Source organism: Euphorbia lathyris, chromosome 2, assembly GCF_963576675.1.
Source record: "Euphorbia lathyris chromosome 2, ddEupLath1.1, whole genome shotgun sequence".
Taxonomy (NCBI): Eukaryota; Viridiplantae; Streptophyta; class Magnoliopsida; order Malpighiales; family Euphorbiaceae; genus Euphorbia; species Euphorbia lathyris.
This window is the reverse complement of record NC_088911.1, coordinates 93712668-93730560: the sequence shown is the minus strand read 5'-3', so window position 1 is coordinate 93730560 and position 17893 is coordinate 93712668. Positions and strand designations below refer to the sequence as shown.

General features: G+C 37.1%; 1 long non-coding RNA gene across 1 annotated transcript; it reads left to right on the top strand.

The window, feature by feature from the left end:
- Positions 1-2054: 2054 nt before the first annotated feature.
- Positions 2055-3564, top strand: LOC136217393 (uncharacterized). The gene is made up of 4 exons (XR_010683475.1): positions 2055-2472; positions 2567-2685; positions 2769-3171; positions 3249-3564. It is a non-coding gene; the product is annotated as an uncharacterized lncRNA (long non-coding RNA).
- The last annotated feature ends 14329 nt before the right edge of the window (positions 3565-17893 follow it).

The following is a 17893-nucleotide window of genomic DNA, read 5'->3' as shown; positions in this document are numbered from 1 at the left end:
AACCCTTACTTCCATTTATTTTTCAAACTTCTAACACTTCTATTCCCATTCTTCTTCTTACAATTCACAACTTATTCTCACACTTCTTCTCTACTTCTATTCCATTTCTTCTTATTATTTTTTTCTACTCCACTAACCCCCTTAAATATTTTATTTTCTCTCTTAATCTCTCACAATTCACAAGATTATCTCTCACTACATTTGAAGAGTTCAAAAAAATTAAAGGTATATTTAAGCAATGTAATTTTTTTATATGTAATTAGCATTAAAATATTGGTTATTTTCTATATATTGACTTAATTTTTTTTTCCATGTTGGTGCATAATAGAGGAAATCTACTAAATAAAAAAAAAGGTATGTAATTATTTATGTATTTCATATGTACTAAATATGTTAATATTGGAAATTAAATTAATTAAATGAAAAACCTATAAATATGTAAAAAAATTTATGTTTAATATTAGATATATATGTTATAAATATGTTAGATGTTTGAAATAGGTTAGAAATGTGATAAAATTATGTTAAATGTGTTATATGATAGAAATGTATAATTTATGATAAATGTTTGAATTATTTTAAATTTTATAAATGTTTGAAATAATTTTTTTATTATTTTTTATCTAAATATTTTGTTATATGGAATTAGTATTAATACATTGGTTATTTTCTATATATTTACTTAACTTTATTTTTTTTCCATGTTAGTGCATAATTGAAGAAATCTACTAAAGAAAAAAGGTATGTAATTATTTATTTATTTCATATGTATTAAATATATTAATATTGGAAATTAAATTAATTAAATGAAAAAACAACAAATATGTTAGAGAAATGTGTAAAAAAAATTATGTTAATTATTAGATATATAGTTATAAATATGTTAGATGTTTGAAAAATGTTAGAAATATGATAAAAATTATATTGAATTATTTTAAATTTTATAAATGTTTGAAATAATTTTTTTTATTATTTTTTATCTAAATATTTTTGTATATGGAATTAGTATTAATACATTGGTTATTTTCAATATATTTACTTAACTTTATTTTTTCCATGTTGGTGCATAATACAAGATATCTACTAAAGAAAAAAGGTATGTAATTATTTATTTATTTCATACGTATTAAATATGTTAATATTTGAAATTAAATTAATTAAATGAAAAAACAACAAATATGTTAGAGAAATGTGTAAAAAAAATTATGTTAAATATTAGATATATATGTTATAAATATGTTAAATGTTTGAAAAGTGTTAGAAATATGAAAATATGTTAGAATTATGTTAAATGTGTTACATAATAGAAATGTTTGATTTATGATAAATATTAAAAATGTTTGAATTATTTATGTTATATGTTAGAAATGTAATAAATATTAGCAATATGTTAAAAAAATTCATAATACAAATATGTTATATGTTAGAAATGTAATAAATATTAGCAATATGTTTGATGTTAGAAATATTGAGATAACATTTATGTACTTGTATAATATGTAGGATAACGTGGAACAAATGGCTAATCAAAACAGACCTCAACAATTAATAAATCCAGGGCCACTAATTGATGATTTATTGATACAACAGAAAATACACCGTTCCCAAGGTGTTTGGTTGGAGGAGGTAATATTATCGTTTTATCAATAGTGATCAATTTTCTGACACTAATATAAATTTTAGAAACACTTGAAGTGACTTTTTGCACATGTGTTTGAAAAATCTGTAGGACAATTACAAAGCACTGAAGCCTTCCAGAGCAGTGAAACCTTAAGGTTTTGAAAATATAAATCTAAGAGTTTTGGAAAAGTTGCAAATTGCAGGCTTTGGAAAAATTATTGATTTGGGGCTTATTAATATAGACCATGCATTGATAACAGCGTTAGTTGAAAGGTGGCGGCCGGAAACACACACATTTCACCTCCCTGTTGGAGAAGCAACAATGACATTACAAGATGTGGAGGTCTTGACTGGACTTCGTGTGGACGGTGAAGCCGTCACATTTGGAAAGATAGGAATTGACTGGTGTGCGATATGCCACCAGTTATTAGGTTTTCGGCCAAGAAAGGGTCATGATATTACCGGGGTTGAGTTGAAGATGTCGTGGTTGACTAAGAAGTTTCCATCACAACCTCCAATTGATGCATCTGAGTACATAATCGAGTGTCATGCACGGGCATTGATACTGCATATATGGGGTGGCTTTTTGTTTCCTATTAAGAGTGGCAATAAGGTACAGTTAATGGTCCTACCTTTGTTGGAAGATTTCAATGTGGCAGGAACATATGCGTGAGGTGCCGCAATGTTAGCGAATTTGTATAGAGAAATGTGTAAAGCGACAGACCCTACGTGTAAGCAAATAGGTGGGTGTGCACAATTTTTGCAATATTGGGCATACGAGAGACTTGTACCAATTGCCCCTAGCAGTGGACATGTTGTTGATATTGCTGGTGGAAAACCATATGCTATGAGGTAAAAAACATACACAATTTCATTATTATCTATGCTTAAAAATATTACTTTAACCTTATTATCCATTACTAAAATATTTGTAAGTGGAAATCAGTGGAGATTAATAACCCCCGTGATCCAACGCATAAGCTCAATTTCATTAGGGAGGCATTGGACTGTCACACGGGACTCCATCTTCCCAATCTCCAGGTGGTGGAGCAGAAAGAAGAGGAGGTAATTATGGTGGATGTTTTCCAAATAGCTAATTAATGTTAGTCACAATTAGTTAGTGACCCAGTGTAATTAATATTTGACAGATGATATGGGAGCCATACAAAGAACTCATACCGGTTATGCATGCAATGTATAGGCGAGGACAAAAATGTGTGGCGTTTTGTAGTGCCACTTATATATGTGCATATTGTGGAACAACATCACCCGGATAGATGCATGCGACATGTTGGGTTTGAGCAACACATTCCTGCAAAACCTAATGTTATTGACTCGCTCCATACTATTGATCTGCGTGGCCATCAAGATAAGGTATGGTTTGTTCGACATGCTCAATATCGTGATGCATGGAAGCAACATAGACATAGTTGGTTAGCGACAATACAACCAGCAACGCGAAACTTGTGTTTGCAGTTGCAGTACATGCAGTGGTACTTGACACGTACAAGAAGATGGATCTCTCCAAGAAGTCCCGGGAGGGAGGCATGTGTAAGTAACATAACAACAATTTATATTTGATAGATATTAATATTTAGTATGGCGTTTAAAATTTTTATATGTTGCAGGCGGATGGTGTTGAACGACTGTATCACATGCAACCCAAGGAAGGTGCATGGCAAAGCATGAGAGATATTGCTGGCAGTGTGCTCGGAGGCATCAATCATAATCAACGAATGGCTAGTATGTATCCCATTCAAAGTGCTCCAACTACACCGATAATACCGTATATTCAAGAGCCGCCTGTGGAAACGAGAAGGAGGAGAAGGACTCTAACATCCCGTCGAGATGAAATTGAATATCCTCCTCCTCCGTAAGGCCAAAATCAAATTCCTCCTCCATTAATGAACTTTAATTTATTTGCACAATACTATCCACAATAGAATGAGGAGGTTTTTCCACAGTCTGGTCCACAACCAACACAGTTAAATATGTCGTCATCTTTTTGCTTTGATGCATCCTCTATGCCTGAAGCGTCACAACAACAACAACAACACACCATGACCACCGCAGAATTGATGACAGGTTTACAGATCGGTGAACCATCTGGTACTGCATTCACTCCACAAGTAACAATGTTGCCCTCATTTGGAGTACAAAATTATGATTCAAGCGGTGCAAGATAATCTTGTGAGAGATTAAGAGAGAAAATAAAATATTTAAGGGGAAATAAGAAGAAGAAAGGAAATAAAAGAAGATTATAATGAGAGAAGATTGTAAATAGAAATGAGGGGTTGAAAGATGAGGGAAAGAAAGAGTTTAATAGAGGATTTTTTTTGAAAGATGAGGGAAAGAAAGAGTTTAATAGAGGGGTTTTTTTTTAAATGTGAGAGAAAGAAAGAGTTAATATATATAAAAAAAAATCTATACATTCACGGGGTGAAGGTATAGTTTCTTCACTGCTCCCATCATGGGAGCAGTGAAGAAAACAGCCCTATTCCACCGAATATATTCGGTGGAATATGGGCAGAGTGTGGTCTTATCCACACTCTGCCCAAAGGGCTTAGAGACCGGAAGGGTTTCTATTTTTTATTAAAAAAAATTAAAAAATCAGAAACCGGAAGCTAGCCTTCCGGTTTCTTTGCAAAACGACACCGGAAGACCAGCTTCCGGTTTCACTCCCGGTTAAACCAGCCCCACAGTGGGCATAAAGTTTAACCGGACACTTTATGGGGTTAATATTCCATTTTAAGCCCCATTTTGGGGCAAAATCCTAAAAATTAATTATCACATTTAAACAAATTTTCTTATTTCAAGGTTTATTTTTCAAGGCAATTAGAATTAGATAAATAGTATTTTAGTTTATTTTCCATAAATTTAATCTAAATCAATCATTTTTTTTAAATATATGTGATTTAATCAAATATGGTCATTATTTTAAAATAGAGAGTACTAAATATCTCTATTTATTTGAGATAATTATAGTATAATTATCTATTGTTTATTTACTAAATTATTTTATAATTATCATCTTGTTAGTTAAATATAGTTATATTTACTTTGTAATTATCTGTTAGTATTATTAAGCTTAGGACTTTTACGCGCGCGTACACACACACACACATATATATATATATATATATATATATATATATATATATATATATATATATATATATTCAATACACGTTTTAATTAAGGGAATGTTATTATCTTCAATCTCCTTAACCATAACCAATTACAACATGGTATCAAAGCAAAACTCTCCATTCAAACTTCCACTACCGATAACCACAATGCCACCTCCCTCCCTTTGTTTCGCACATTGTGCCCTCTCTATAGTTCGAATATCGACTAGAACCCCCTGCCTCACCTGCATAATCCTATTGCAACACATTCGTCTGCTAATTTGATGTTTTCTAGGGGCAAATTCTTATTTTAACGACGAATCTCGATTTACTTTCATTACCGAAACAACTTAATCCCCTCCTCCTTCCAATCAACATAGCGATTTACTTCACCTTTTTCATCTCAACATATACATTCATCTGTCACTAGTTCATATCATTCCTCGAACTGGCAAGGCAACTCTGTTCTCTGCCCACAAACCCCACCTATATTCACCTTCCCTCCCAACCCGCATAACACAACCCTTCCTCCTCGCACCGTCCAGCCAGACCCAATCAATCATACCCTTCCTCGACCAAGTTTCCACCTTTTAGGATATATTGTCGTCTCTCAATCACTACCAAATATATCGACATCCTCACGTTTCTTCAATCCCGCATTTTAAGAATTCATCCACTACTTAATCAATATTACCATAACAACCTACCTCCATTTTTTTCAAACATTAAACCGAATGCAATGTCACTACCTCGCCCAACACTCACCAACATTACCATTTACATCAAACTTACACCTCACAATTATTATTCGTGGATAATTAGTATTAAGGCAATTCTTCAGTCTCACAAACTCTTTGATCATGTCATCTGCAACACACCCCCACCATCTTAGTATCTACCTCGTACCGTTGATGCTTTTATGTTAAACCCAACATTACATGACTAGACTGATAAAGAAAATGTTGTTTGTGTCTTACTATTGAACTCGATTACTGAAGACATATACCCTATTATTACTGGATTCAAATTCTCTCATGATATATGGGTTGCTCTTGAGCGTACTTATGGGGTTGTCTCTAGAACTCGATAATTTCAACCAAGTCTTGATCTTTATGACTTAAATAAAAATGATATGTCTATTAGTGAGTACATGCAAAAAATCAAAGTTATTCTTGATGATATGGAAGCATCGAGAAACCCATTTTTTAGTGCATGTTTTACTGTCTCCACTGTTCAAAAATATCGGAGAAGATTATCACAAACCCATTCAATCTCTCATCACACAAAAGGGGCCAACATTGATTACTACGACCTTTGTGACTGTATGGTTTCATATGAAGGACTGTTAATAGTACCCGAGCTTCTGTTATACCATATCATATACCAATAATTCCTAAAGCTAATATCATCATTATGTCCTCTAAACAACAACACAAATCAAAGAATAAGAAAATGAGAGGTCAATGCTTCAAGTGTGGAGTTAATCACTGGGCAGATAAATTTAAACGTCTGAATAAAGGTATGTGTGTCCCTGGTCGTCCATATAGACCTCGTCCTCAGGCCAACTTGGAAGGAAAATAGACAAGTCTAGGCGTAGCAGAATTATAAAATTTTATCTATTTCCCTTTTCCAAGATCCATTAATCGTTGCAAACGAAGTGCCCACGAGGATATCAACCGTCAATCACGAACATAAACAAAAATAAAACTAAAACATTAGTAATCAATCCATTAAAGCAACCAACTATATTGCCTCTAATAGTATCCACACGAACTAAAAAACGAACAAAACTGGAAAAGATAATTTTTCGAGTGAGGTTCGGGAAGAATTTTTTCTTTTCTAGAGTTAGCTTGGCCGAATTGTATAGTGTAGGGGCTATATATAGTGTTTTGATTTTCGTAACCCTAATCTCATTATGCTTAGTTAATTAGATTTCTAATCCCATTAGGTTTTCTAATTAGATAAATAAAAGGATTTAGTAATATTATTTATATCTAATATAAATATAATTCTAATCTCATTAGAATACTTAATTAAGGCTCTGTTTGATAAAAACAAAAATCACTTAAATTAATAGATTAAGCACTTATTTAGTTTAAGTATGTTTGATAATGGTTTTTTATTAACCACTTAAATTATTCAATTAAGCTACATATCACTTATTTTGATAAGTCAAAATATTTAACTTAAAATTTTACTTTATTTTATTTTTATTAAACATTATTAACTAATATTTTAATATTCAGCACTTATTTTTAATATTTATCAAACACTTATATCATTTAACTGAGGGTCTCAAATTTTTCCTTTCTCTCGATGGTGATTGGTGGATTTTGCAGATCTGTTTGACGCTCCTTTGATGCTCCCTCCTTCCTGCGTTATCGACGTGTCGCCCCTGCGCCCGCCGTCGTCGCCCTCGGCTCTCCTCTCTCTTGCATTCGGACCGCCCCTGAGCCCGCCGCCGTCGTCCCATCTCTCCGTGTTATCGACGTTGGCTGTTCGCCCCTGCGTCCGCTGCCGTCATAGCCGCCCTCGGCTCGCCTTTCTCTGGCGAGCTATTTTTTCTTGACCGCACCTTGAGCCCGCTGCCGTCCTGGACTTCTGCGTCCGCCGTCACCCCGGTTGCTCTCGTCGCCGTTTACAATCTGCCTGCTGTTGATTTAAAATAAATATTTTATTTATATAAAATAAATATTTCAGAAATTAACCACTCATAATAATTTAAATCCACTCATAATAATTTAAATTTGTGAAATAAAATTATTGTGGCTGGACTGTGTTTGAGGTGGTCGGATTCGTTCAGCCCCCTGTGCTCGCCGTCCTGCCACTTCGGTGATCATGGCTCCTCCTCCGGAAGATTTCCTTAGCATCGAAGTTCTCTTTAATCCTAAGCTCCGTTTCGCTTCAGATCTGCCTCATCAGCCCCTTACTAGTGACAAGCCCATTCCGTCTTTCTCCTCTGTTCTTAAACGAGGCATTCCTGAGGTTCATCAATCCTCTGCCACAGTTACTGACATCGGTGGTCTGAAATCCATTCGAATTTCACAATCAGCCTATGAGAGGAGAATCGCTCTCTGCTCACACGCTCTTATCGGAAGACTCGTTCTATCTAAAGGGGATTCCCCTTGGAAAGTGGCAGATCTCAAGGTGAATTTAACCAAGATTTGGGGAATCACTGCTCAGTGGCGGCTAATTGCGATTGGTAAAGGATATTTCCAAGTAATCTTGCCTTCCAAAGAAGCACACGATTTGGTTGTCAATAAGGGGATTGTGAATACCCGTCCGGGCACTTTTCGCCTTCAGCATTGGGTGCCGGATTTTGATCCTTATGCCGAACGCTCCACTAATACACAGGTTTGGGTTCGCCTCTACTCTCTTCCATGGGAATATTGGGATAGACAAATTCTTTCGGACATTGCATCAGGGATTGGGGGATTGATTCGGTTTGACAAAGCTACCATTGAGGGTGATTTTGGTCATTTTGCTAGACTTCTGTTGGATGTGGACTTGGCAGGAGAACTACCGATGAAACTTGGAGTTGAGAGAGCAGGGAAAAACATCTGGATTGAGGTGGTTTATGAAAGGCTTCCTCAGTTTTGCAAAGTTTGCTCTTCTATTGGTCATTCAGCGTATGACTGCAGGAAAAACAAAAAACCACCGGAGAGTCGATCTTTTCCAAAACCTCTGGCTAAGAAACCTTCTCCTTCTGATGAGAATCGTGCAATTGTTCTGGTGGCAGTCGCCACGGCCAGAATTATTGCTGACCTTACAGTGATTGATATTGAGAAGGACATTCCTGATAAAGAACTTGTGTTCGCTCGGAGCCCCATGGGACAAATGGAGCCGGTTGATGATGTGGAGAGGCCTGACTCTCCTGGTAACAACAACATTTCTCCCTCTCTTTCCTGGGCAGATCAGGCTGAGCAAGATGATGAAATGTGGCACACTGTGACATCAATTAAAGCATGTAAAGGCGGAAAACATGAGGCAGAGAAATCCCGGGTGAAACGGGCCATCAAACCCCCTATTCGTTTTGAATGACAGTTCTGTTCTGGAACTGTAGGGGGCTCCTCAACCCTAATACTCAGAGGTACCTTTCTGATTTATGTAGGCAACATAAACCTGATCTTCTTTGTTTAGCTGAACCAATGGTTGACTTTGAGGCAATTCGTCCTTCGTTTTGGTCCAGCATTGGCATGAGACTGATTTCTGTTAATCTGCGTGATAAACCAACTCTTTGGATTCTTCAAAGGATTGCTATGACTGATGTAATCTCTGTAATTCTTCAGCATGAACAGTTTGTGGTATTGCAACAGGACGTGCAGGGCATTAGACATTATTATGGTATTGTGTATGGCAGTATTTGGGCAAACAGATGTGTTGACCTCTTTTTGACTCTAAATGCTCTCAAATTGAATTTACAAGGTAGATGGTTGTTAATTGGGGACTTCAATGCAATCCTTGGGGCTCATGAGAAAATTGGTCGGCCTCCGGCTACGAGACCTTATCGTGACTTCAGGAATTTTGTGGATGATGGGGATTGGTTGGATATTCCCTCTACTGGTTGTTTCTTCACTTGGTGTAATGGGAGAACTGGTGAGGCGCGTGTCAATTCTCGGCTTGGCAGGTCTTTAGTTTCGGCTGATTTTGCGGATGCTTGGAATTTGTGCTGTGTGGGGCTGACGCGTCATCACTCGGACCACCACCCCCTTCTGTTCAAATTTTCAACTACTTCTGGTAGGATTTCTCGGTTCAGATTTCAAAAAATGTGGGTTAGTAATCCTGAGCTTTATGGTATAATAAAAAATCATTGGGATGGCCCTGCCCCTGCTCTCCTACCGACTCCCTTATTGTGTCATAAGTTGCGTGGTCTGAGGACTATTTTGAGAAATTGGAATGCTAATAGTTTTGGTAACTTCAATGCTAACATCGATGAGGCGCGCAACTCCCTTGTAGATATTCAGCAGACTATTCAAACTGCTGGTTGGTCATTGAATCTTCAGGAACGTGAAATGGCCACTCATGAGAAGTTGGATCTTCACTTGCTTCAGCATGAAACATATTTGAAAGAAAAAAGCCGGGTGCGGTAGCTTGCTGAAGGTGATCGTAATACAAGTTACTTTCACCGTGTCTCTGCAATGCACAAATCGCATATGGGAATTTCTGCTTTAACAATTGATGGGGTTTCTTACACTGACTCAAGTATCATTTCTGATCATATTATCTCTTACTATACTAACGTATTCGCTAGCACAAGTGGGAATCCGGTTGATCTGTCTATGGTTTCTGATATGGTTCCTCGGCTTGTGACAGATTTTGAGAACATTTCTCTAACCTCCTGCCCTGATGAGGATTGCATCAGACATACGGTTTTCTCCATGGATCCTTCTAGCTCTCCTGGCCCTGACGGCTTCACCGGTCAATTCTTTCAGTCCTATTGGAGCATTATGGGTAGTGATGTGTGTAAAATGGTTCAGTGGTTCTTTCAGCATGGGGAAATCTCTGGTGGGCTGAACTCAAGCTTGATGGCTCTTATCCCCAAAGTCCCTGGAGCCATGACAATCGAGCAGTATAGGCCGATTGTTATGAGCAATTTCACATTCAAAATTATCTCAAAGATCTTAGCTGATAGGCTTGCCATTATTGTTAGCCGAATTGTTACAGAGAATCAATTTGGATTCATAAAAGGGCGCCAAATCCATCAGTGCATTACAATCGCTTCTGAAGGTGTCAATCTCTTGAATAAAAAATGTTTTGGAGGTAACATGTGCCTGAAGGTGGACATTAGGAAAGCCTTTGATACGTTAAACTGGCAATTCCTGCTTGAAGTTTTAAAGTCGTTTGGTTTCTCCTCTCAATTCATTGGTTGGATTCATACGATACTCTCATCGGCTCATATCTTAATTCTCACTGCTAATGGTTCTATTGGGTATTTCTCTTGCTCTCGAGGGGTAAGATAGGGAGATCCTCTTTCTCCCCTTCTATTTGGTTTAGCGGAGGATTTCCTTAGCCGTTTTATCAATGCTCATGCTTTGCATGGGTCGCTGTCTCTGATGGGTTATTCTTCTTCTTCTGTAATGCCCTCACACTTGTTATATGCAGATGATATTTTAGTTTTTTGCAGGGCGAGCATCTCGAACATCCATGCTCTCATGGGTATTTTTGATTTATATGGCTCTCTATCTGGACAATTGGTGAATTGGCAAAAGTCTAAGATTTTCTTTGGGGACTCGGTCTTACTCAAACGTCGGGGCAAATTGGCGGGTCTAATTAGAATCAAAATTGGATCTCTCCCTTTTAATTACTTGGGTGTTCCTCTTTTTCAAGGGATCCCTAGAGCTAAATACCTTGCGGCGGCGGCTGATAGAATTATTCTCTTTTTCTCGCGCTGGGCGGGGACGTCCCTCTCTATGGCTAGTAGGCTGACACTTGTTAATTCTGTTATCACTAGCTCTCTGATCCACACCTTTATGGTTTACAAATGGACTGTGAGTTTGCTTAATAGAATCAATAGGCACATGAGGAATTTCATTTGGACGGGTTCAGTTTTATCCAAAAAGCTGGTTACTGTTCCTTGGAAGGTTTGTTTGAAGTCCTTAAAGGAAGGAGGGTTGGGTATTAAACACCTCTCGACCCTTAACTTGGCTATGAGTGGTAAATTGGCGTGGGGTTTTCTTTCATCTAATTCCTTATGCTTTAATTTGTTGAGGACGCGCTTTCTAAACAGGGCTGGTTTGCCAAGGATTCGGTTGCAGCGATCATCCGTTTGGTGGTCTATCAAGGCCGCCTATCTTAAGTTACGAGAAAATTGTTTTTGGTCATTTAGATCATCTTCTATGTTGTCATTCTGGAATTCGGAGTGGATTTTGCCGCCCCTGGCTGAACAGCTTAGGATTTCTATCTCTGACCGTCTGAAACTCAATGATAGAATCTCAGGTGCCGTTTGGTTCGCGGAATAGAATGGAATGGAATAGCATGGTTATTCCAAAGGAATAGAATAGCAAAGAATGGAATAGAAATTCTTAGGAATTACTATTCCTATGTTTGGTTGATGGAATAAGGTAGAATGGAATAGATAATTTTTTTATTAAAAAGACAATATTATCCTCAAATGTAATTTCTTATTTATTTTAAAATTTTAATTTTTTACTATAAATTGTTCAAATATTTAATATATATTATTTTAAAAAATATATAAAAAATAGAAAAATGGGAAACACGAAAGACGAAAAAAACACGAAAAATACATTAAAAACGAAAAAACAATAAGAACATGAAAACGGAAAAATTGTAAAAACACGAAAAAAGAGATGTAAAAAAACAAAAACAAAAGAAAAAAATGAGATAAAAGTGGAAAAGGGTGAAAACGCGAAAACATATAAACGTGTTAACACAAAAAAAAACACACACGCAAAATATGAAAAAACACAAAAAAAATGTGCAAACCGTAAAAAACACAAAAACATGAAAAAAGTGGAAAACACGAAAATGTGAAAAAAAATGAAAAACGTGAAAAAATCGAAAAATACGAAAACATGAAAAAGTGTTAAAAACACGAAAAATGCGTTTGTAACGTTTTTTTATGTTTTTCCGTGTTTTCCAAGTTTTCTTGTTTTTTCTGTTTGTTCACATTTTCGTATTTTTCACGTTTTGTCATGTTATTGTGTTTTATTTTGCATTTTTTCGATTTTTCACGTTTTAGTTTTTCGGTTTTTCCCCTTTTTGTTTTTTTTCGCGTTTTTGTATTTTTTGTATTTTGTTACTTTTTCGTGTTATTCACGTTTTTCCATGTTTTTCGTATTTTTTCATATTTTTTTTGTTTTTAACGTTTTCGTGTTTTGTTTGCGTTTTTCGCATTTTCATGTTTTTCACATATTGTCACGTTTTTGTGTTTTAGCATTTTTCGTATTTTTTAGCATTTTCGTGTTTTTATTTTTCACGTTTTTTAATATTTCGTGTTTTGTCACTTTTTCGCGCTATTCCTACTTTGTGTTTTTCGTGTGTTTGCTTTATTTTTTTGCGTCTTCGTGTTTTTCGCATTTGTTCACGTTTTCATGTTTTTCGCGTATTTTATTTTTTGCATATTCTCGTGTTTGTAACATTTTCACATTTTTCGTGTTTCATATTTTTCGTATTTTTACATTTTTTAACGTTTTCGCCATTTTTCCATTTTTCACGTTTTATATGATATAAATTATGGATTGACCAAAATTTATAAGATTTGGGAAAGTGATTAGAGAGAAGATTGAGGATTTAATGGAGGATAATTTTGTAAATTACAAAAATATAATATTAGGAATAGGCTATTCCTAACCTAAATTGAAGAATAGCTATTCCATGAAATCAAGGAATAGGGATTCCATGGAATAGCTATTCCATAAAAAAAATCAATCAAAGGTGGGAATAGCTATTCTTTAGGAATATGCTATTCTATTCCCCCTCTATTCCGCGAACCAAACGAGCCCTCAGATTTGTATGAAAATGGCAACTGGTGGGATCTTCCGATGCTGGCTAGTCCGTTGCACCAGCGCATCCGGAATATGCATGGAAATGGCTCTGAACATGATTTATGCTTTTGGAGACCTGCGAGCAATGGACTCTTCACGGTAAAATTATTCTATCACTGGCTACGTGCTCCTCCAGCTTTGCCTTTGGTTTTTCAGTCAATTTGGAAACCTTTTATTCAGCCGTCACACTCCATGGTCTGTTGGCGTGCATAATGGGATTCTTTACCAACTCATGCCGCGCTTCGTTCTAGAGGTCTGCCTCTAATTTCCCGTTGTCCGATCTGTTTAATGGCTTATGAGACGAGTAAACATTTGCTTGTTCATTGCCCCTTTGCTTCTCAAATCTGGTTCAGCATATCGGCTTTATTTGGTAGAAGACTTGTACTTGATTCTTCTCTACAGACCCTCTTACAACATGCCTTCTCACACAAGTTCAGCTCGTAAGTCCTTCCCCTTTGGCAGGTCGCGCTTGTCAACGTTGTTTGGACGATCTGGTCTATTAGAAATGCTGTTATTTATGAGAGCAAGCCTCCAAACATTCATGAGGCATTACGTTCTCTTTGGTCTGCTATTCGTAGCTCTGATAGAATCAGCAAAGGATCGGTATGGAATTCTGTTGTGGAGTTATCAATTCTCCATAATCTCGGGTTAAACGCTCGTCGTCATAGGGCCCCTCGAATCATTAAAGTTAGATGGCAGCCCCCTCCGTCTGATTGGATTAAAGCAAACACTGATGCCTCTGTGATATCGGGTAGAGCTGGTTGCGGTGTGGTTTTTCGAAATAGCCAGGGGCATCCTCTTGGGTCATTTGCCTTCCCTCTTGATTGTGCTTTGGCAGAATTGCAAGCGGTTATTTTTGCAGTCTCGATTGCGAGGTCACGTGGATGGACTCGTCTCTGGATTGAAAGTGACTCAACTTACTGTTGGTCCCGTGTGATTAGTTCCATGGGGGGGGGGTTAGGAACTAATACAACTTTTTATCCTAATTAATCTTGCTGACTTAATTATTTTGGCGAGTTTATTAATTCAGCTTTGGTCAGCTTGGCCAAACTTAATGTAAGACAGCTTTAGTCAGATGTTGACTAAGACTGTTTTACTTGAGAGTTGGGAATTGACGCTTATGTGGTCAGCTTCCAACTCAGCACTCCAATTTACTCAGTGTCAGCTTCTAACAGTTTATATGCTGAGTAAATATTACAAGCAACACAAGCACATATATATGTATATTTGAGAGAGTTAGAAATTACTCAGTATCACTTATCCTGGTTCGGCCTCTCCGCCTACGTCCAGTCCCCAGAATTCTCCGGGCTTTCAGAATCCAATACTGAGCTCTTTAAGGGTAGAGCACAAACCGATTACAGGCAGTTGAATATGCAAGAGTACATTCCTCTATTCGTCTACTCAACTTCTACTAAATGCTACAACCCAGCACTTAGATTTCTCTACCACTAAGTACTAAATACCAAGTACTCAGCACGTACACTCTCAATATTACAATTGATCACACACTTGTTCCTTTTAAGATAAAGAACACTTTAGATGATTACAAACAATCAATCTAGCATTTACACAAAGAATAAAAGAGTGGTGTAAGATTTTTCTTTTGTTTTGAGTGCTTTGAATTTGTATCTTTCTCACTTGTAATTTTCTGTAAATCAGCAATCTTCCAAATGATATCTTTGTCCCTTTTATAGTTGAAATGTGAGGAACAAATCATTTGAAATTGATTTGTCCGTTGAGTCCAAAACGGCTCTTTTGGGGGGACAAACTTCTGGTCAGCTTCAGGTGTGCAGGCCAATCTTGTCTTCTGAATTCTTCAGATGTCAGATTTGTCTTCTTCCTACAGTCTTTGTTTTCTTGCGGCAGTTTGTCTTGTAGCATAAAATAGTTGACCCATGCATCTTGGAATTTGGCTTTTGCGTAATTCAAGACTTTTATTATTGGTGCAGACAGTTGTCGAATTTGTCTTTTAGCAAACGGATCAATCATGCTGTCCTGGAGATTACACAGCTTTACTTCGATAATCACTATCTTCGATTTTCACCAAGTTTCATACTATGTTCTTTTTCTACTCAGCTTTCATGGTTAGCTTCGTTCTGTAGAAACTATTACTTGGAGCAGTCTTCTTCTGTGCTGAGCTTTGTTTCACTTAGCTCCTTTGTTTAGCTTTATTCTGAAGCTGTTATTCTGAAGATGACTTATCTTCTCTTATGCTGAGTTGCTCTTCACCCAGCTTGTGTTTTCATGCTGACTTCGTCCTGTCTTAATCTTTGTTTTTTTTTTGTATTTATACTCAATATTGAACAAACGGATTAGTACAATTAAATCAAAGCACTTTAAATTTAATTGTCTCTTAATCATGGATTAAACTTAAATGATTTTGTCAAATCAAAATCTTGTGGAAAGGTGTTTCAACAAACTCCCCCATTTTGATGTTGGCAAAATATTTAATTTATGGAACTCAGTATTGAAATTCCCCATGATTGAATTACATTTTATTCTTTTGAAATTACTCCCCCGTAAGGGATGCATATATTGTCTTGACTTTACTCTAAACCTTAGAGAAGACATGTTTATCCTGACTTAGTTCAATTTTCAGAAGAACTCAGTTTGATACATGATTAGTTTTGGTATCAGAGTTAGTGTGTACTGAGTATTTTAATTTGAAGTTATTTGTCTGTTCAATTTTTAGACAGGTCAGCATATAAATAAGCATCGCAAATAGTTAAGTCAATTTGAAAGAAAAGATACTTAACATATATTCAAGTTTATCAAGCATACATACAGAATAAGCTAAGTCCTAAGCTGACTAAGCTATTACTTTCTAGCAGCCTGATACAATTTTCCCTTGCCTTTGTCTTTTCGTTGTTTACTACCTGAAGCTTCTCCTGTTTGCTGAGTTCCATCATCTCGTCTGTTCTCCGCCGTTTTGCCACCATCAGGCGGAGGAGCAATGAAGGTGTCATTGAGAGCAGCACGAGTCAGTTTGACAGAGTATGCCTTAAGACGTTTTGTGCTTTCAAACAACTCATCAAGTACTGGAACTCCATCATCCAGAACTGAACCTGGGACGCGAATGGAAGAGCTGATCATGCTTAGCATGTATTCTTGAGATTTAGCGAACCAGGACATTGCTTCCGCGAGTTGGGCATAGGATTGATGGTACATTCTGATGATAGCCTTGTCATAGATATCACATTGAGCGTTGGTATGACGCACATGGCGAAATAGGCTTTGAGTGGTTTGGAGAATGGTATTGGTTTTGACCATGTCGGTTTCCATCTCCTCTTTGCTCAGATTCAGAAGACGGACAGTTTCACTTATTTCATCCATCGTGCATTGGGAAGATGAAGAGAGAAGATCACGAGCGCCAATCAGCTCAGAATTCAGTTTGGTGAAGCAGTGATCTAACTCAGCAGAGGTAGCATATCCCGTGTTGATGGTAGGCGAGACATTTATCTGTCCTTGAAGTGAATTCATGTGGTTGACCATCATCAATATAAGCTCAGTTAGCTTGACAAAGGATTCTTGCTTGGGTTACTGGAGTTGGACGGAAGTCATGACACTTACTAAGTCTTTGAGATGCTTAATCTCATTGAGAAGCTGAGTGACAGATGAAAACTCTTGTGATTCAGCATTTTTGGACCCAGCAGCATCGGCGTGAGAAGTGTTTATATCCTGAAGAAGATGTTAAGCTGAGTCGATGATGCGATGGCCGGACTCAGTGCCATTAAGATATGCAAATTGTGCCTCAGGATGTACCTCAGAGGCCGGAATTCTAGTTTCACCAGATTTAGAAGGTGTTTGGTGCTGTTCTTGAGTTGAAGTGCCAGTGTGGTCAGCACCTGGACTTTGATGTGGATGAGCAGCAGGAGCTGACTGCTCAATGTTCTGCATAATATGATGGGAAGGGGGTGGATCGGCAGAGAGAATTACCTGCTCAACATGATCTTGAGTTGGTGCAGGAAGAGGCACCTCAGGTTGAGTAGGATTTTCCTTAGCTTGCTTTTCTCCCTGAGCAGCTAGAACTTCGAGTTTTTCCTCGGCTTGGTTTGGATTTTCAGGAGTCTTGGCGTGTTGCTCGGTATGAGTAACAAAGGCTTGGTTTTCCTGTATGAAGGGTTCAGGAGGTGATGAGAAGAACCAAAAATGAGTAGTTGTAAGGTCCGTGATTTCATCCCTTGGAGGTGAGTCATCCAGGAGGTCAATAGTGGGAGATTTGTAGGCCTTCTTTTTAAGCCTTCTTAATTTTCTTGCCTTTGGAGGAGGTGAGTCAGCAGGGATGGAATCAAATGATGACTCAATTCCAAGATCAGTGTTGAGTCCTTCCCTTACTACTTCTTGCTCTGGAAGCTCAACATTACCGATCACATTCTGTTCAGCTGGACTTTCAACTTCCTTAGCATTCTATGTTTGTTCTTGCTCAGCACAAGCTTCTTGATATTGCTCAACATCCTCATTGTAATCATGCTGACCTTCATTATCACTTTGTTCTTCTTCATCATCTTCTTGATCAGCTGGAGTTTGCTCAAGGTCAATTTCTTGGCTTTTGATAAAGTGAGCATCATCAGGAACAGCAAAACCAAGAGGAACAGCTTCAACTGGACTTAGCTCAGCAGTTATCTTCTTCTTCTTCTT